General features: G+C 42.6%; 1 protein-coding gene across 2 annotated transcripts in view; it reads left to right on the forward strand.

The window, feature by feature from the left end:
* The window catches only part of SGMS2 (sphingomyelin synthase 2), a 448,152-nt gene that overhangs the window by 90,051 nt on the left and 336,020 nt on the right, over positions 1-22,081 (forward strand). For both annotated transcript variants that reach the window (XM_069630859.1, XM_069630861.1), the window contains exon 2: positions 20,547-20,722. The gene's annotated coding sequence lies outside the window, so the exon portion shown is untranslated. The remainder of the gene's footprint in view (positions 1-20,546; positions 20,723-22,081) is intronic.

Consider the following 22,081-nt stretch of genomic DNA (forward strand, 5'->3'; position numbering starts at 1 on the left):
GCGCAATGGTTTTTGAAGGCGTTTCTTTGCACTGGCTCAGTTTTAGACCTCTGGTGACTGACTCTATTTGCTAGAGATCCTAGTGAAGATAAGGGGGGTAGTGAATAGTTAGATCACAGGGAAGGTAATGGAGGGTGGGCGATAGTTATCTGCCCTCTATAAAGAAGGTTATGATGCCTGGGGCAGATGGTTTCCTCAGTGATAGAGCTAACACGCTCACCACAGGACTGAAGAAACCGCGCATAACATGCTCAGAATAACTTGTTGCTTTACCTGTTTTTAGACGTCTCTGTTTGCACAAGGCTTCTGGTTTGCCACACGCTGGGCTAGAACGACAGGGGTTTGAAACCTCACTTGCTATGAGACACGCCTGTGTTTAGCATTAGAAACATGCACTTTTCCAGGGAGTTGGCCCGGTGGCCGTGTTCTCATTTGACTTCTCTTCAAAGAGGACTCAACTCAGAAAATAGAAGGGTACACGTAGTCCCAGGCTCTGAGCAGTGATGTGGTTACACGGAGTCAGCAGCTTGTGGCGAGCCTGCGTGCCGCGGACTCCAAACACAACGTGCCCCTTGATGTGTTTGGTGCCCCATGATGTGTTTGGTGCACAGGCGTCTCTCGACCGCGCGAGGCCATCACTAATTATCATAGCTGCGCGCTTGCGTGGAGGGGGTTGAGGGGGAGCATGGTTATGCCACGTGTTGCTGTCTTCTCAAGACACCATCCGCGAACACGAGCGCTGCAGACAGATCCAGAACAGCAGCAGTCAGTAAGCTGACTGGGGTTCGCCTTCGCGCAGGGAAGGCGTTGGGTACTTTCAACTTCTTCAGTTGAAATGGGCTCTATGGGGGCCCGAGGAGCTGGCCCTTGGCAGTCTTATGGCTCAGGCACATGCCCCTTTCATTCTGGACATTAAAGGTGCTCATCGAGCAGGTTACATACAGGCTCCTTTACCGGCGCCCCCCCCCCGATGCCTGCCACCACCATATGACGTTCTTATCTTGCCTTTTAGATAAGGTTTGCCCCACATTAGCACCCCCCAGTCAAAGAACGATTAATACTGATCAGTTCAGAGAGCGCAAAGCTGGCAGTTGAACTGTGTGCGTATCTTGCTATGACTTGTGTATTTTTCCAGCCATCTTCTCAAGACAACAAACACCAGAATCTGTTTGGGAAAGCCAATGATCACCGAGCCACCAGCTTTGCAGGCTCTGTATGTAGTGTGCTCATTAACGAGCCCATCAAGATGAGCGAGCGTTGTTCGTTCTGTTTTCCAAATTGATTCTGCTCAGTGTGCTTTCTGATCTGTCACAGGTTCTTTGACCCTCAATGAACCTGGGTGCTGTCCTTGGCAGGGGAGAATCCAGCATTGCAAGTGTGTGGGGGTGGGGCGGCGGGTGGGCCACGATAAAAGTTCTGTTACTTTTCCCCCCAAATGCAGTGCGTGCATTTTCAAACCGTTTCATTCGCACCCCCACACCGGCCACCCCTCCCCAATCTACTTTTTTTGGTAACATTAGTGGCAGATGGAATTTTAACGCCATAACAAAACACAAAAAACTGCAGGACCATTACAGATGCAGGAAACTCATCTATAGAGGGCTCTGTCCAGGCACTCTGGGGCAAAATACATGCAAGCCTCCTAATTTGCATACGGAGTGCACCAACAGAAGTGACTTCACAGGAAAAGAAATTGCAAGGACCATCGTCTTTGATACTTGGAGGCACCATGGAAATTACTTTAGCATACATTGCCATGAGTAAACCAAGAGGCAAATAACTTGGTGGTGCAACATATCTAAATCTCACTATTATTATATATGGAGCAACTCTATAGTCACTGGGCTTTTTTTTTTTAAATAATAGCATGATATATTAACATAAGCTTTGAAGTGAATCACTTACAGAGCTGCAGTTACGATATAGTGCCATTACATGATTTGCCCAGGATTACACACTTTGGTTGAATGGTGAAACTGGGATGTGGACAATTTAAGCAACTGAAAACATCTTCCCAGGTTTAGCTGACATAGATATTTATTAAGGTTTTGTTTCACATTTCATGTTTTTAAATAATATTTTTTTATAATGATGTCTTGATTCCTTCCCAGGTTTAGCTGACATAGATATTTATTAAGGTTTTGTTTCACATTTCATGTTTTTAAATAATACTTTTTTATAACGATGTCTTGGAATCAAACCACAGTAGGTAATAAACTAGCCTGTCCTAGTAAACTAACTATACACTACATGCATTGTCATAGAAGTAAATTGAGGAACAAGAGTATGGCTTGAGTTATATTCCCAAAGGGAAAATTGCAGAGAGGTGAGGCTGGGCACCACTTTACTCTGTTCAGTCTTGTAGTACTGATGTTTAACAGGTTCACACAGTGTTGTATCAGAGCATAGCATTGAGGCCTAGGCACCTAGGTATGAGAATATCCCAAAAAGTGAACTAGGAAGGCTTCCTTATTCGTGGTTTGCTCACGGTGTGCTCTAGTAGAGCTACGCAAAATACTTCTCTTAACTGTTCATGCCCTTTTCCAAAAGAGTTAACAAAACCACTCTCAATCAGTTTTGTATAAAACAATTACAAATGTTTTAATCTTTTCAAAAAGCAGTGTGCAAATCCCGATAGTCATCGTGGCAATAGGAGCCAAAGCATTTCGGAAAGGGATTCCGTCATCGGGGCTAAACGCCACAAATCTTAAATTGGGTTTGTATGTAATTGACAACATATTACAACACACACGTGATCAATAGCCCATGCAAATAATGGTTTACACAACATTCAGTAGATGCGCATTGATATACAAATACGTAAATACATACCAATTGTGTTGTTTTAGTCCGAAGGTCGAACAGGGAATGGAGAAATTCAAAAAAACAGAAAGCAAAATCAAGGCATGTACCCAACCTGTGGGAAAATGTTCCCCCTGCAAATAATCCACTAGATAATACAGTGCACAAATTGTTGTTTACCTGGTAGCTTCTTGAGATCTGTGCCATAAACGCTATAAATGATTGAATAATGTAGCTATGTTGAGAAAATCTAAACAGAGTACAGTGCAGTTAAAGCTCAGTGCTGGGATGGTCTGGTAAAGAAAGAGGGAAAGTAGTACGTGTGTGTGTGTGTGTGTGTGTTTATGTATGTATATATATATATATATATCTCTAATGTGTGTGTGTGTATATATATATATATATATATCTAATGTCTAATCCGTTATATCAATGTGTTAGGACCATGCTATCTATATTGTGTGGCAACATGATGCCACGAGTAAGAATCAATACAATGCCGGAGATGTAAATCCCATATCACATCCGGTTACAAGGAATTATGTGGCCCCAAATTCCGTATGGGAGCCAATTAACATATACATGACTAGTGGGGAACAGTTTCAATAATTAGTCTGTGCTGGGCCTTATCACATCATATATAACAAATGAAATTCATTTCTTCATTGATTCCTCCTGGTGTCATTGCATCTAGGCAGTCAATCCAATACTTTTCTCGCTGGTCTAGTTGGAGACTCAAGTTTTCATGCACATTATGTCTAATAATACTCTCCAAAATGTGAAATCTTATTTGGCTGATGTTATGAGATTTTTCAATCCAGTGCCTGACTGTAAAGCGCCTTGGATTTAGGCGCTATATAAAACAATAAATACAAATACAAACTGCGGAGTTCATGTTTCTATTTTTTATGCACAACTTATGTTCGTTCAATTGTGTTTTCGCTTGATGTTTAGATTGTCCCACATAGTAGATGCCACATGGGCATTTGATTGTGTATATGATATTGGATGTGTCACACGTGTCAAAATCACAGAGCTTGATCTTTTCCCCTGTTCTCGGATGATTGATTGTATCGCCCTTAGTCACAAATCCGCAGTTATTGCAACTCAATCATGGGTAAGTGCCGTTTTTCTTGGTGATCATTTGGTAATCCATAGGTCTCGTTTTAACTAGTTGGTCTTTCAGGTTTCTACTCCGTTGGTATGAAAAGATGGGCGGATTGGCAAAAAGATGTTCAACCCTTGTATCACTGGTCAAAATTCTCCAATTTCTCATAATGGTAGTTTTTATTCTCTGGCTTTGTAAGGAGTATTGTGAAACAAACACCAACGGAGGATTGGTTTTCTCTTTCTTCTTATTTACATGGGATCTTATCCTTGGTGGTATATTAGCAAGCCGTTTTCTTGCTGCATCAATCTCTGTACGTTTGCATCCCCGTGCCAGAAATTTCTGTTTCATGTTTTTGATTTGGATGTACTCGGTCTCACCAAGACTTGATTCACGGTCCGCTCTGTCACGTGTTTTGACACTCTCCTTCCTGATGGCTACAAGATGCTCTCCGAACCCAGAACCAACCATCACAGAGGGGTGTAGCCCTGATTTTCCAGGAATGGATCCCTGCTTCTGTCATTCCAATGCAGGATTTCTTTCTCTCCTGGCCTCTTGCTGTGGCCACTACCTACAGGCCGCCTGACCAGGTCGCGCTCTTCCTCTGAGTGGGCTGACCTCCCTCCTTGCCTCTACCTCTCAACTTATCCTCAGAGACCCGAACATCCACCTGGATGCTACTAACCCATCTTCGGGGCTTTTCAGCAACATCTTTAATGCTCTCTCTCTCTCTCTCTCTATTTCTCTCTCTCTCTCTCTCTTCTCTCTCTCTCGCTCTATTCTTCCCTCTGGGCCAACTCATTCTGCAGGGCACACCCTGGTTGTTCTGATCTCCTCAGACCCCCCCCTCTAACCCTCTCACCACTCCTCTTTCTTGGAATGACCACTTTCATCTTTCCTCCCACCTTTCTCTCTTTACCCCTCAGGCTAAGCCGACCCCAGCACTGCCACCCACCTTCTCAGTCATCGGGCCCATGAAGCGTGTCACAGTTGAGGCTTTTGCTGCCACTTTCTCTCCTCCTCCTACACCTTTGGCTGACTCACACTCTGACACGGCCTCTCCAAACTTCATCTCTATCTCTTACACCCTTGATGTCCTTGCCCCTGTCATGAGGATCTGCTTGAAGCCTGCATCCAAGTGCAACTCTTGGTACGATTTCGACCTCACCATCCTTAAACGCAAGTGTAGGGTGGCTGAGAGGAAGTAGAGGGCAACAAGCGCACCCTCAGACAAACTGGCCTGCCGCCTGCTCCAAAGGCATTACAGACTCTCTGTCTTCTCGAAGAAGAGAGCCTACATCCGAGCCCGTGTCTCGGCGCCCTCTAACAACTTGGCTGAACTTTCAAAATCTACAAGGAAATGGCCAATCCTGTTGCCATCTCTACCTCTCCTTTTCCCTCCCAAGTCCTCTGCACGTCTCTGGCTTCTCATTTCACCACTAAAACTCAGGACATCCTGTCCACTCTCTCTTCCTCTCCCTCTACCACCGATGGGCCCTCTTCAGCTGTTTCTTCTACTCCTTTCTCTTCCTTTCCCCTGTTCACCCCTGACGAGGTTTCTAGACAAGTCCAATTCATGAAAGTCTCGTCAAATCAGGTGCTCCCTGCTCTTCCAGAACCATCAAGGACCACATTGATACCTTGCTCGAGCCTTGACCGATTTCTGCAATCCCTCCTTTGCCACTGGAACCTTCCCTTCCCCTTAAGCACTCCCTTGTGCACCCACTTCTTAAGAAGCCCTCAGCTGATCCTACCTCTCTGGGAAAAACTATTGCCCGATCTCCATCACTCCTTTCCTGGGCAAACTCCTGGAAAAGCTGGCCATCTCCCAGCTTAATCGACATACTGAATCTGTTGGTTGTCTTCACAGCAGCCAGAAGCATGGAAACTGCTCTCCCGAACACCTGTGAAGACCTGCTCTCTAATCTTGATTCTAACATTCCTTCTGTCCTCATTCTCCTTGATCTTTCCTCTGCTTTTGACATGGTCAACCACACCATCCTGCTCAATCGCCTCGACAACAACCTAGGTATCTCTGGTCAGACCCTGGCCTGGTTGACCACTTTTCTCACTTATCGACTCTCCCAGGTCCAACTTGGGTCTTTCCTATCTTCTATCTGTCTTTCTTTTGTGGTTTTCCTTAGGGGGTTAAACACTCTCACTGGCTATTCATCCACTATCTGGAACCTCTTTCCCACTGTATCTCTACCTTCTGCTCTAACTTTCAGTGTTATCCGGATGACACCCGACTCCCCATAGTCACTTCTGTTCCTTCTCTCATTTCAGACTGCTGTTCTGCAATTCAGGAATGGTATGCCTCCATTGATCTCTGCCTTAATGCCAGTAAGACTGAGATCCTCCTCATTGGGACACCTGATCCCTCCTTTCCTCTCTCACTCTGGCCACACACACTGGGCCCTCTGCCTGCCCCTTCCAGTGAGGCTGAGAACCCTGGGGTCATCTTCGACTCCACCTTCTGCTTCTCTCCTCACATTCTTGATATCTCTAAGAAGTCACACTATCAGCTGCACCTCCTCAGAGGTATTCCTCCCTTTCTCACTTTCCCCCAGCAGCTCACTGTCTCCAGAGCCCTGGCCTTCTCTAGGCTGAACTACTGTAACAGCTGTGAGAAACCAGAAGGTGTCTCATCCACTAGTCCCCAGGGATCTGTCATCCAGGTGGCCAGGACACAGCCATCACTTTTGGATCCTGTTCCTGAGGGTGGACCAGTGATGGAGGATCACCTGGGCGAGGGGTCTTCAGGGAGTAGAAATGGGACACCAAATGGTGAGACGCAGTATCCCCTTCCCTTTAACACCTTCACCCCATCCTACCAGGTTGGATACTTAGGAACTCAACCCCCCGGCCCCTTTTCACAACACAAACACTTTCTCACGGACAGTCCGCTATGAGAGAAAATGGACTTACAGCCGAGCCGTTTACCTGACATGTCCCAATACAATGGTCAGGCAGGGTCAGGTAATTACTGACCACCACACACACCTGACTTCCATTACACTTCCCCACACAGATAAAAGGCGGAGCAGGAGAGCACACTCTTGGCGAGGCAAAGCACACGTGGAAACAGCAGTTCCAAGATGGCAGTTTAACACGAGGAGAAAGACTGCGAAACCAAAGGGGATCACAAGGAGGGAAGTTTCCTTGACCTTCTACAAGGAACCATTACTTTCATGAAGCCTCGAGAATGGAAAGCGTAAGATCAGGAAACCAGGCGTAGGAATCCTGCATTGTGTGTCGGAGGTACCCAAGGCCCTCCTGCATTGATAATCGGGGACAATCGCAAGCTGCCATGATATTGTACTTGGCTCCAACAACAAAGCAGCGTCAGTGAAATCCACACAGCCGGTGAGTTGGGGAGACAGATACAAGGCCGGTCTGTATTAAAGCCAAGGTTGCAAGCGGCAACTTTGTATGGCGAGCGCTGTAACCAACATTGTATGAAATGCATGTGATAACCAACGCAAGTAAAGATGAACTGCAGGTGAGTGATTGAACTTTGAAGCCAAGATATACAATACCTTTGACAGAATGGTCCGGCACCACGTGCGTGCTCAGTCGAAGATCTCTGTAAGGTGTGCAACTGAGAGTTGACAAAAGTAAAAGAGTGGCAAAGGATTGTGAATCAAAGTGGTCCCGCAATGGATCAAACCAAATCCCACACACAATCGAACATCTTTGATGTTGATACAGTAAAGAAAGTTGATGGCAAAGTAGACAAAGTTGGTCCGAGCCCAACGGAGGGAGATCAATTGAAAGCTCTGTGTTAAAGCAAGTTTGTGTTACAATAGATAACTTGGCCTGACAGAGGGAGACTGATTAAAGTTGATGGCAAAATAGACAAAGTTGGCTCGAGCCCGACAGAGGGAGATCAATTGAAAGCTTTGTGTTAAAACAAGTTTTTGTTACAATAGATACATTGTTCTGAGCCTGGCAGAGGGAGACTGAGTGAAGATTTTGTGTTGGAATGGATCTGAGCCTGGCAGAGTGGAATCCGTGGTGAACCGTGAATCACCCAAGAAATTGGATACGTGAAAATCCTAAGAAAATTGTGTATATGTGAAAATATGAACTTTGAGTTAAAGTGGATCTGAGCCCGGCACAGGGGGATCCAAGGTGAACAGTAAATTACCTGAAAAAGTGTGCCTAGGAGAATCCTGGAAGGAAAGGAACTTTATTATTTGTTTGTTGCATAAGGCCCTCTGAAAGAAGAGACTTTGAACGAGAAAGAGACAATGGCACAGAAGGCCATGATGTTGAAGTTTTGAACTGCACCCTTGTGCTAGAGAAGCTAGAGACTGTGCTAAGCTTGAGTGTGCTGCCTTATCCCGTGCTGAAAACATGAGGAAGGGAAGCCAATGGCTTGAATATCCTGACATATCATTTCTTGAACACTTTTCTTTTGCATAACATTGTTTCCCACACTATTTGTATTTACAGGTAAGGATTGACAATAGATTTATTAGTGTAGGCCCTTTTATTTTGACAACCCAATTGAAGTTCAATAAACACCCTTGAACTGTGGTCACTTGTGTTGGTCTTACTGTTGATACCATGCCTTCCTTCCATAGCTTCTTTCTAAATCTACCTGCCTTTACTCTCTGCCCTTTATGGTTTACCCAGAACAGGACTGAGAGACTTGTCCTTGGCCTCAAGTCAAGGGATCGTATCTCTCCAGCACTGAAATCTCTCCACTGGCTCCCTGTGACTGCAAGGATCAAGTTCAAGAACCTTTGCATCGTCCACAAGGCTTTCTGGGGCCAGGGACCACACTACCTCCAACTTTATCTTCCTAAGCATCTTCCTTCTCAAGCAAGCCCTATGCTCATCCACCTCCAACTCTCTGAGGGTCAGACGTTTCTCCAGACAGAGTGTGGGGGGTAGATCTCTTTCCTCCGCTGGCGCCTCCCTTTCAAACAGCCTCCCTGCCTCTCAAACATGTGCAGGACCACCTCCGGTTACAGAAACAACTCAAGACCTTCCTCTTTGCTTCTGCTTTCTCTCTCCCTCTCCCTTGCTGATGTGCCTGACTGCTCCACACACTGGTCACCTGGTCACCCACTGAACTTTGGGTCCAGACTCCTGCATATCCAGCTGTTCTTGTACTGCCTCTGGGCCTCCCTCACATACGGTTATGTATCTGCAACCCTTCAGTCCTCCGATTCTCTGCACTAATGAGCCACTTCCGGGAGTATCTATGAGCTACCTGCACTTTCCATCCCCCCCAACCCACATGGCACTTCTCCCCCTCCGTCCCCCCACACTTGCGAGATCTGAATGACACAAGGCCTAGTAAGATCATTGTTTTGGTCCTCCCTCTGTCCTCCCTTCCTTGTCTTGTCGCGCCTAGAAACATTTGTGTACAGGCGTGTTATAAATGACTTATATCATATCTTATGAAAAGGGCCCCCATCAGTCCTGACACCTTTTCTGCTGGCCCTGGGTTCAGGGGTTTGGCCTTAGCATCATAGATGACTATTTCATATTCTGATGAGTGGCCAAGTCAAAAGCAGCTGCATGTGCTTAACTTGCTACACACACCCATTTTTCACACAAAAGACAGTGGCTGCACGCGGCTCTGGTGCCCGCCGCGGTCGCTCCTGCAAATGCCACCAAAGGCGTGCAGTCTATTTTACGCGAGCGCACACGAATATCTTCTCACAGTAAAACTGCACTATACATCATGTATTATGAGAGTTTTTATTATTATTATTATTATTTATTCGTATTTGTTAAGCACGCAGCAGCCCAGATGCATCATGGCGCTTGTTACAAGAGTTTCAAAAGACTTAGTTACACATGAAGGACATTTACAGGCATGATTATTGTAGAATTGTAAGACAGTTTGTAGAGACATGTAGTAGCGAGCGATTTAGATAAAGAGGGTAGTTTTATGGTTTTTTTCTGAAGGCAGAGAGTGAAATTTCTGCTCTTAGAGCAGTGGGGAGCGCATTCCAGAGCTTAGGGGCTAGAAATGGGAATCCTATCCCTTCTGCTTTGGCCTTGTTAATGCGAGGTACAGTGAGTTGGTTGGTGTAGCAATATCTAGTGGGCCTAGTCGAGAGGGATCTATGAATAGTATCTGAGAGATAAGGAGGAGCTGTGCGGTGGATATATTTGTGTGTGGTAGTGAGAATCTTGAATGCGATGCTTTCTTTGACTGGGAGCCAGTGCACGGACTGTCTAGCTAAGGAGATGTGGTCTCTTTTAGGAATGCATAGGGCTGCTCTGAGTGAGTTATTTTGAGTGATTTGAAGTCTTTTTATGTTTTTTAGGGAAGTGCCAGCTAGGAGTGAGTTGCAATAGTCTAGCTTTGCACCTATGGTTGCTCTGGCTATTGAAAGACAGTTTTGCTTGGTTAAGTAAGGTTTGATGGCATTGATGAATTTGATACTTAAGGCAGAGGCAGAGACAATAGCGCTGACTTGCTTGTTCATGGACAGAGTAGCATCAATGTGGACCCCTAAGGTTTTGACTGATGATAGGACTGGGATGATGCAGTTGTCAATGTTGAAATTAGAGTAAAGGCAGCCTAACTTGGCTAGAGTGGTCTTTTGGCCCAGAATGAGGATCTCGGTCCTGTCCCTGTTGAGGCATAGGCCATTGGTTGCCATCCAAGCCTGGATGGTAGCGTACATTTGCCTGAGGGAGGTGGCGTCTTGAAGATATGAGCCTGTTAAGGGAAGGAGCACCTGGGTATCATCAGCATAGATGGTATATGCAATCCCAAGTGCATCCAGTTTGTCAAAAAGAGGCTTGTCCCTACATAACATCCCTTTCATCTACTCTTCCTAATTATACTCATAAAACAGTATCTGACATCAGTATATGAAAAGGTGATAAAATAGTACTTATCTGCTTGAAGAGCAGTAAAAGAAGAGGAGGAGCCCAGGGACAGGATGTGTGTCATAGCTGGGCTGTGTGGAGATGGACTACAGAGACTGTGGGAGTTGTAGTTTCAGAAAAGAAATGTTCACATTTGGACACTTTTCAAAATTTTGTTTTATTTTTTGAAACTGCTGAGCAGTAGTAATAAAAGAAGCTGAAGCTTAATGCTCGCCTACAGTCTTGTCATAATATGGGTGCCAAATTTTATTTTCGCTAAGGGGACAGAACGCACTTTGATCTTTGCTATGGGGGTAGAAATTCCCACACCAAGAATAACGAGGTGTTATAACCATCCCCAGGTGCAAACATTGTATTTTACAGCACCTTTAGCAGCAGGAATTGTAAACAAAATATTGCATTTACAGGCACATATGACATCTCAGCAACTGACCATAACCTGCTGAGCTGTCTTTGCAGAATTCTGCTTTAGGATTACCTACTTTTCCCATCCGCAAACAGCCTTGGTCTGGCCCCCACAGATACCTGGATCACCCCCCACCCCCAATCAAGGCTGAGGTGCCAATGAGGCGACCTCCCAACAGTAAAGTGAGCAGCACTTGTTAATTTCACAAGATGCATGCTAACACTCCACCCAGCCTGAACACAGCAACAGCAGGAGAGGTGCCAGACGCCCTGCCAGCACAGAGTGATTTAGGAGAGCATGCCACAGAATCCGGATTTTCTTTTTTGGTTTATGGTTGCAGAATCTATATGGGGGAAACATGACACTCCTTCCCCCAACCCCGTTGTTCAAGGAGAATGGGGGCAAGTGCCCTATGGCTAGAAAAGACATACCTATATTTTCAAACGAGAAACCCTGAGAATGGCATTATCAGATGCCACGCCCCTTTTCTCCGAGACCCCGCCCACCCGGCCCACCCACATTTAAAAAAAAACAAACCCGATGTCAATTGACGTCAATCTGAGAAGGACTTTTGCTTAATACTTTGTCTCTGCCCACAGCGCCATGTGATTGGCTACTAGCAGCCGAGCAGTGGGCGCAGTTGCTAGGAGGGCCAGAAACCCCAGAGAATACACGCGCTTCCCCAGAGACACAGAGAAGAGTGTAAAAACCCAGTCTCCTGGATAAAAACAGAGACTACGCAGGTCTGGGATAGAAGTGGAGGGTTTGCGCTATGGGATAAAGGTTACGAGGGGGCGTAGTTTGGTGTTAACTCTTAGGTGGAATATTTTCTAGAAACTGTCCTGGGGAAGATGGACAATGGCCCCAACCAAAGAATGTGATGTGGCTGCGACGGTGCAGTGGGATCTCCAGGATGGCACTTGTATTGTTCGGTCTGTGGTACATCTATGAAGTGTATGGTGGCCGTTTCTGATAGACAAAGCATTGAGCGCAGCAAGGGGTGCAGGGAGCCCTTTTTCCTCCATGGTCCTTGTTGCAGGTGAGGTGCATTTTTTGGTCAGATTACCTACCACCTGCAGCAATTATCGTTAAGGCTGGTCACAATCCAGTGTGTACCACACGACTGCAGTAACAAATGCAAAGTCAACACATTACTAAAACCAATGGAATTTGAGGAAATCTGTACTGGTCGTGTTTACATTTGTTTTAACCATTTCCATCCTCATCTTGAAGTGGGAAGTGCATTAGGTACAGTGGTGAACCACTCTCCTACTGTGCAATTAATTATTGACCCATCTCTGTGCTACATTGCCATGGGGTGAGAGGTGAGCATCGGAGAAACCCTCTTTTTCACCCCCTTTGGTGGTCTCTGTGCACATGCATCTAGTGACCACCTACAATGTTTACCTCCATCTCGTAGTGGTGTTAAAAACGTACAGTGTTTTATCTGTAAATATGCAGTATTTTACACTTCTGCTATTCAGTTGGAATACCACAGGCAGTGAATACCTCCAGGCCTGTACTGTGGCAGGCAGTAAAAAAGGCAGTGTTTGTAGAAAAACACCTATTTTACCATTACCATTATAGCTGTAATAATGCCCTTGGTCAGACGATGTGCTAATTTTTGCCTCTTCAAAATATTTAATCTAGTTTAATAGCGAGTCACATTGTTGCTCAGACTTAGTATGCAAAAAGTAATATAGACTTGGATTGGTGAAGCCGTCAGCTCTGTCTTTAGTAGGAATTTAACAATATTCTGTACGAATTATGAGGTTTCAGATACAAAAGCACACAATAGTTTACCTTCTCTTACCTCACTCCGTTGTCACATTAAAATGATCTTTGGCAAGCTAATGGACGTCATAAGTGTTAAATAAAACACTAACTGACAAGGAGAATTAAACTTTTAGATATGTGGCACTCGGTATTAGAATAATTGGGTGTGTTGCTTACACACAAGAACTGTGCCACAAGTTTTAGTTTGAATTCAACTTTTGATTTATAATTCAAAACATTCTGTCCAGTCCCCCGAAGGAGAACCCCTTTGAATAACACATGTTTCGGCACGTCATGTTCCTTTTTCAAATCAGGGCATATATCACATTCACTTCACATATACAATAAGACATATATACACATGTTGTGTTGTGTAAGGGCAGAGAATAGGGAGGGGTGGTGGGTTGGATATATAAGGTTCACAAAAGAATAACAGAAATCACAAGAAAAAACATGAAAAAGTGTAAATCAATACATATTGCTGATCTACGATCAGTATTTCAATCAAATTATTGGTAAATATATTCTGTATATGACAAACATTTAGCTTAGTAAGCATAAGTAAGACACTTAAACCATTCTTCCTCATAGTGACAGAACCATGAGATTACAGCATCTGTATACTTCATTTGTTCAATGTGCTTAAGTCTTGCCCCTTATATGAGCATATCACTGACCCATTAGTGTCCATGTTATTAGTAATAGCAGCAACATGTGATTGTAGCATTCATAATACCCGACTTCACATTCAGATGTGCAAAAAATAAGTATTATTTAGTTGTATCTTACCATGTGTCCAATTCTTATTCATTTCTTGGCAAGTAAAGTCTTGGTTCCATACATTTTTCGGGTTATAATCCCACCTGTAATGTATTGATGATTGTCATGCATTCCACAATTTCAGCCATTCAAATCTACTTCACACTTTCATGTACCAGTGTTGACTCCTGTCTCCTTGTAATTATTTGAAATTAGTTGATTTTTAGTATTGATAGTAATATTCCTATATTCTCATAATGTCAGCTAACTTGCAAAAAGTATCTTCATAAAGCTAAGTCCTGCTTAAGTGATGAGTACCAAACTCTGGTTTGGTTTGTACTATACATGTATGAGCCCCTATCTTTAACCAATAATGTTCTGCTCATATGCTTTAGGCTTACTCCAATGTTATCAGAGACAGTCCTTAAAAAGTTTCTCCCATAGCGAGCATTAGGCCATCGGCCATTTTATTGAAACTGTAAGCGTTTCAAAGACTATTCTTGCCAGTTCTTTGCCTGCTGTGAGTGCTACATGCTAATTGTTACTGCCTAGGGCAAATTGTGTTCTTTCGCAATTTTTGTCCGATCGTTCCCTCTATGTAGGTTTCCTCATCCTACCTGCTCGATGATTAAGCGATCGTCTCCCTCAATAATATGTACCATATCTCATCATATGGTTAATCGTGCTGCATCGAAGTAAGGGCTTACCTCAAAAGTCTATGTTTTAGTCTCCACGCGTTGGCTTCAATGTTCTACTCGCTGCCACGTATTATGTTTAGGTTGATTGTCATGGTTCTGGAGGAAGTCCTTCCTCTATTCCTACTCCTCATATTTTGGGCGCCATCTTTTGGGCTACAGTTCACCTATTCCTTCAGTATACAATTCTAGTGATCCCATAGTTCTTGATATGTCTACTGAAGTTGAAGACTCTAATTCCGTGTATATTCATTTTAAGTTGCCATTCACAAATCCACTATTTACGTAAATTAAATATGTCGATTTAAGGTTCCACCGAACTCTTTCACACATACACAACACTAATATACCAAAAGTGAAACAGGTCGCGAGGCTGAAGAAGTTGACACCCCAAAAAAAACTCTCAAATAAATCATTAACATAATTGACCTAAAAACATTTGACCTAAAACATTTGATCACATTTTCTGGACCTTTTTTTCAGTCAAATTTAATTAAATATATATGGGGGTGGGTAAGGGTATAGATTAGGCTGAGGGGAAGTGGGGGCGGTTGCAGGGGGTAGACCAAAAAAATGGTCAAATAAATTTGATCAAATGTGATTAGGTCAAATATTTTAGGTCAAACAGATCCAAACTGTGGCCCTTAGGATCTATGTTATGTTGTGTTAACCAAGTTGGTAGTGTGCCTATTGGGACCAGAAACAATACTCTATTCTCCTTAAACCTGAGAGATAATCTTGATAGAGAATATTGTTGTGGTCCAATTACTGTTGCCCAGAACCTAAAGTAATTGCAAAACGAACATGACATTTGAAGAATTTAGAACACTCTTTAATGCATTGTTTGTTGTACATAATGTTTGTTATACGACTGTCAACTGTGAACAAGTGTTTCAAGTTTTAAAACGTACTCAGGGCCAATTTGGTTAGTAAAGTCACTTCTGATTTACTAACTACACTTCAGAAGAAATTAGCCCTGAGGAAGAGGTGTTAAACTTGACATTCGTGTTGGCAGCTGAAAATCGTATAGCAAACATTATGTACAATAGAAATCTGTAAGAGTTTAATGTTCTAAATGTTTTAAATGTCATGTTCATTTTGCAATTACTTGACGTTCTGAGTGCCGATAAGGGCACTAGAACATTCTTCTCAATACATAAGTGTTAGGTTTCTATGCTTTTGTTTTGCACCAAATCACCACCTCACAGGACCAAATCCTTCTTTAAGTTGTATCGTGCTTCCACGTGGGGTAACCAGATCTTGGTTTGCTGGTAAGAATAGCACGAGCAAGGTGTGAAGTAGGAGGGAGGGAATGTGAGACAGGAGTTGCAGATGCAACAACAGTGTTTGGCTGGGCTAAATACTTGTATTAGCATGAATGCCTGTTTGTCTATTATATATAGACTATCTTCTAGAGAAGCAACACAGGAAAGTATGTGTTCAGCTAATACATGCACTGGTATTCTCTCCGCTGGCAGAGATCTCAGTTCCTTCTCACCATGAAGCGATGGGTCGGAGAGTCACACAGCTCCTCGTCCAATTGGCCAATTTGCGGCCCTTGGATTTCATTTCCAAGCCATACCAGCTCGTATTGCCCATAAATTGGCCAATTGGGGAGTGGCACGTCACTTCCCCAGTTCACAATATAAGATATAAAATGAGAAATGTTGGGTGCATGAAGAGCTCAAGAGCATGCTCTTTCAATCCTGATAGATATCTAGGCTTAACATACCTGCCAGGTCAATTTATTGTAGCACAAACCAACTCAGTAGGCGGCCTTATACAAGAGTATGACGTGTGTGAGGTGAATCCTGTGGGTAATAAAACGTAAGGGAGTGTTATGGGCGAGACTAATAAAGTAAATATGTTATGTCTGGCTCTGGATGTAAATCGAACTATATTTATGCTCTGCTTAGTGCTTCATGCAACTGTAAGGCCATCCCACAAAGAGCAACACTGAAGAGACTCACCCCAGAACAGAGCAGTAATTGTGCCATGCCAGCAAACCTTTATGGATTCCCGGATTGTTGTGGAAAGCGGCCCTCTTTAGGCAGTTTCTAGGCCCCCCTGGGAATAATCTGCATATAAAATGCCCCATAGGAACCCCCTTTCCTTAGCTGCAGTTTCCCAGTTAGTTTAAGATGTGATATTAGGGAGTAACCCAGATACCTTTGGGAAAACAGCTCAGTTTGCTGGCTAGCCTGCTCTTCCTATGGCACAGAACAATCTTCAGTCACAGAATGCAAAGAATAGGCTTGAAATACAAATGAATTTGCTGCAGAAAAGGAAGTCACAGGCAAAATAAATGGTAATCCGGGCTACCTATGCACTTGGAAACTCTTTAAAAAGCAACAGGCTGCTTTGCATTAAAATCTTTCACAACACAAATATTGAATTTACTACAAAGATGACTCCCAGACATGGACCCTTTGCCATCAGCAGGTTAAATGGAGATTTGGGAAGCAGCTAAACTGGTAAATTCTTCAAAACTCCTTTTCGTACCCAATCAGAATTATATTAAAACCTGTGGACACACACATTAGTTTGCACATTAGTTTGCACCAAAACTGATGTACCCTCAACATTTTCTGGCAGAAAAGTGTATTTTAATGTATGATTTCAAAACATTACCAAATACCTTTTTCAATGAAGGGGTTTCCAGGGTGCATGCAGTCCTCTGTGTATTTGGTGGAGAGCGTAAACAGGCAGATGTTTAATTACCCACCCTCTCTTGTCCGGCCCCTTCTGCCCCACCTGTAAGTACACACACACAAACCCACCAATATACACATATGTATACACACACACACACACACATCATATGCAACCTTTGCCTCCAAGCCAGGAGGAGAGACTACTCTTTTCATGTCATGGTGCTTTGTCCTGTCCTTAAGGAGAACAAAGGAGTCCGTTTTCTCTGCTATAATAAGGATGTGTCAGTTCCACTCACTTTCGCAACCGGGCCTGGCAGATCTCTGTGTCCACCTCACTTTGGCAACAGTGGAAGGTCCTGAAGCCCATTCCAAGATGGCACCCGACATCAACGATATTATGCCGCAGTGACATCACAACCTCAAAATGGCGCCCGCCATCGGGGATTGTCGCAGAAGCCTGCGGATGCCGGAGCGTTAAGGCAGCAGTGATGGTTAAGTGCTTCATTGAAACTTTCTACCAAAATTGCATCCACGCTAGTTATTGTTCTACTTCCATGTGTCCTAATCTTCTCCAATACAAACATACAAATTGTCATCAGTGATCGTATTCAAAAAGACAAAACCATTCTTACAATAAATTTGACAACAATAACATTCACATCGTTTTCTCAGAAACCGTTGACATATGATGGCATCAGAGAAATATATTACTTTACTTTTCTACGGCTGGTTCAGCTCTAAAATGTTGGACACTGTTGGTTTCTAGCATGAACATAGATACACGATTTGTTAGTAGGATTAACTTAGTTACACTTATTGTGAAGGCTTTGGTTCAGGGTAGAAGCTTTTAGTTTGGAGCGCAAACTACCTCAGTGGGTCAGACGAGCATGAGATTATAGAAATGAAATGAAATGGAAGAGGATTCAACAACTTCATTTTAACTGGCATTAGGAGCCCACTTAAAGAACTGCACAAGGTGATTTGGACAAATGATGTTAATTATTTTAACTGACATTTTCTTGGTAATGACGATGGTGAACTATCCTCCTTTCTATTAAACTCTGAGGAGTAGAACACTCTATAAAAGATTTTTCTTTTAGTTAACCTTTGGTTTCACAGATCAGTTAGTTTACCAATCACTGGAAATCTGCAAGTCATGTTGTACATCATGCTCACAACCCCAGATATATATGCTCCTCTAAAAACCCAGGGAATTAACTAACAACTGATTACTGTCAGAGATAAAATGTGTCCTGCATAATTTTGCATTTTAGGACAATCTATTTTAAATATAATTCCAGAAAATGTCATTTACGGGCCCACTCTCCCTTTAGTGGCATAGATTGTAAACAGAATTATCCTACAATAGTTTTAAGTACACTCTGGCATATACTTCATTCTTGGGACATTTACCTAAATGCTCTGTGGTTATTGTATTCATTTTTGGATTATTTTTCAAAGGCCGGTGACACATAAGGACATCAACAGCTCAAAGCAACTCCACCAGGTAAGCATTTCCTTTCAGTCTGTCCCAATGCGCCCAACTCTTTCCCAGATAATCTGGATCTGTCTTGGGAAAAGGTTCTACATTCAGCTCTCAGGAAAAGGTCTTCTTAAGAAGGACTCAGTCAGCTCTATACAGGTGGAAGCCCATTCTGCTTTTCTCCTGTTGAGAAGGCTCCCTTCCTTTTCTGCCCTTTCTCGCTATCTGTTTAACTTGAAAAATCCAACAAACTTGACCCATACAACATACACTTGATATGGCAATTTTTAATTGGACAGAGCCTATGACTGGTTCCTTTTTCTTGAACCCACTACAATCCTCCTATTTGCTTTGGTTGAGCCAACGTATTTTACGATATGAGTGGATGTATTTAGCTGCGAGTTAGCCCCCCAATCAGGAATGGTGGTCAAATTGGACTGAAATATGTCTCTTATAATTTCTTGTATAAACCTGTGAAATTAATAAGATCTATGTGTTCAGAATTGCAAGAAAATTCTGACCTCAAACATCCATCATGTTTCTGTAACAAAGGATGCAAATTTATGAGTAATTCATACATTTTGATATATCCTTATGTGAATGTGATTGAGGATGCTCCGTTGAATTTAGAATGTATTTTTGGTTTTCAAATTGAGCCCAGATTTAGTGCCAAAAATGTATTTCATTATTTGTCAATTCAAATGCATTTGTTTGGTACACATTTTACTGAATAATACATAATGAATTAGTTGTGTTGCTACGGTTCTAGTAGCAACAAAGATATCTGCTTTTTTGAAAGAAGAATCTTTCAATAAGCTCCTTAATGGACAGCTACATATTTTACAAGAGGCCTTATTTCTGTATCAAGTCAAGTTTCAGGTCCTATGTAAAACCTCAGCCATTCCAAGTTGTTATTCCTGGCTCACCAGACCTCCGAACATTGTGACCTTCTCCTTCTCTTAAAAACACAAGTCCATATAATAGAGTGGGCATCGTTATTGGGCAGTTTGCTTTATCCCACTGACGTCAGACCCCCATGAAAAGATGGCAGTCTGAGATCTCTTTTGTGGTGCAAGGAGTGGCAGATATTTTGGTGGGAGGGAGATATGGGTTGGTGATGCGGGGGGTTTACGTTTGCAAGCTGTACTTTTATGGGTTTTTGTTTTGTTTTTTCTCTGTGTTCAAATGGTTATTTGTGCAATTATGGATAACCTGTGAAAAGCAATAAAGAAATTAGAAAAAAACATACAAGTTCATCAAATTGAGCTGCATCCAATATTTATCTATTTTCTTGGTGTTTTAAAACGAGCCCTTTGTCTTGCGTACGCACAGCTGTATCTATTCATATCTTTTAATGGATTCGTTGCTGATTGATAATGGGACCTGTTTTACAGAATGCCGACACCTGCTTTCCTTGTCTCAAATAGCTGAGGACTAAATAAAACATATCAGTTAGGTTTAACAAGAGTTCAAATGAAGGTGACCATTTTGTGGTTACATGAATGAATGAAAAATGCTCTATATGTGTGCTACTGGTAGTGGCAATTTAGTAAAGTATAGGCCTGTCAGCAAATTTGCCTCACTCTATGCGATAACTTGGAATAAACATTCTTTCTATCATCTCTTTGCAGAATACTAAAATATATAATTTGTATATGTCTGCATGTTCTAACGTGAAATATGTCTGTATACATACAGAAAGTCATTTGTATTAGTTAATTTATTTTTTGAAAGACAGCACATATTCTTCTTGTGTTTAACATTATATAAAGATATGACATCATCCAAAAGGCACATTGTTTAATGGAAAGTGGTACATTTAGTAAAATGATGTTTACAGTGTTAAAGGAATTCCTTAAAGAAGAATATTAATCAGAAAAGTTGTGTTTGACTCTCGATGAACAGCTGGAGTATGTGAACTGTTTTTGTTTCTGCTATCCGGCTGATTGCTTATGGAAGGGCCTTACTGACATTGGATTCTGATGTTTTCCCTCTGCAGTCCTGGTGTGGCAACCGCAGAATAAAAACTTGACCATTGTACAGCAGAGTATTTGAAGGCACCTCCTCGCTAAATGCCAGTTTGCCGCCCAGCCTTTACAAGATGACTACTCGCCATTTCATCCTTAACGTGCCCTGGTGCCTTCAGACGGACGTGTTATAAAACTGAATCTCCAGGTATGCAATTGTGTCAAGATGTTGAGACATTACTTATTTCAGTGGATCAAGGACACACATTAGCATTGGTAATGTAGGCACTGTAAAAATCCTGTTCGACATTTGCTAATTGTGTCTACTGGGTCCAGTTGAGGCATTTGTGGTGTGTGCATTTACTGCACTGCTATGACAAAAGGTTGATTCCAGATGAATCTTGGAATTGTTCATTTCCACCTAATGGGGTCTACTGTTTTCAGTTAGAAACACTAAAAACGTAGTTGATGTTCTCTTTGCTTATGCCCTTTGGTGGGTCAGAAGAAGAACAGGTATCTTCCATCTCACTATGGACGTTTATTAAATAAATAGGGAAAACTCTTAACTCTCCCTATGCTAAGGGAGTTACCTACCTAACCAAACTAACTAAGGTACTTGTCAGTCATCAGAGTCCAAATGAAAATCCACCCACTGTTCAAATGAACCTTACCACTATTAGAACAAAAAGCATCCAGGAGAATGACTCCCTTCTCCTGTGTGCTGGTTCTTCACCAAGTTCAGTTCAATGACGTATCCTTAAGTAGTTCTTGGTAAATACTTTTATTAAGACACACAGTTCTTATGCCGGATCCTTCCAGGTTTCAAGTGTCCTTTCCCCTTGATTACTTGTTCTCTCTCTTTTATAAACTTAGCATGTTTATCCCTGTTCTTTCCTTCTCATTCTTCTTTAAAGGTTTCCCTTTTCTCATTGTCTACATTTTATTTTGATTGGGACAAGTATGAATTCTTCAGTAATGAGTCTCACTCTCTTTACTTTATCTTGACAGGGATGAGTCTGAGCATTCCAGCAATGATTCTCATTTTTGTCATCTGTTCCTAATACTTTTCCTTGACTGGGATGAGTAAGAGCTTTTGAGTAATGGTTCTCACTCTCTTCATATATTCTTGAAACTTCATCTGAACTGGGACAAATATGAGCATTCCACTAATGATTATTGCTCTCTTCACACACTTTTGATACTTCATCTTTGCTGGGGTGAGTATGAATGTTCCAGTAATGATTATTGCTCTCTTCACACACTTTTGATACTTCATCTTTGCTGGGGTGAGTATGAATGTTCCAGTAATGATTCTTACTGTCTTCGCACACTTTTGATACTTCATCTTTGCTGGGATGAGTATGAATGTTCCAGTAATGATTCTTGCTCCCTTTGCACACTTTTGTTACTTCATCTTTGCTGGGATGAGTATGAATGTTCCAGTAATGATTCTTACTCCCTTTGCACACTTTTGTTACTTTATCTTGACTGGGATGAGTATGAGAGTTCCAGTAATAATTAGCATTCTTGTCATCTGTTCCTAATACTTTATCTTGACTAGGATGAG

This window comes from Ambystoma mexicanum, chromosome 6q (genome assembly GCF_040938575.1).
Source record: "Ambystoma mexicanum isolate Mex_15411 chromosome 6q, UKY_AmexF1_1, whole genome shotgun sequence".
Classification (NCBI taxonomy): domain Eukaryota; kingdom Metazoa; phylum Chordata; class Amphibia; order Caudata; family Ambystomatidae; genus Ambystoma; species Ambystoma mexicanum.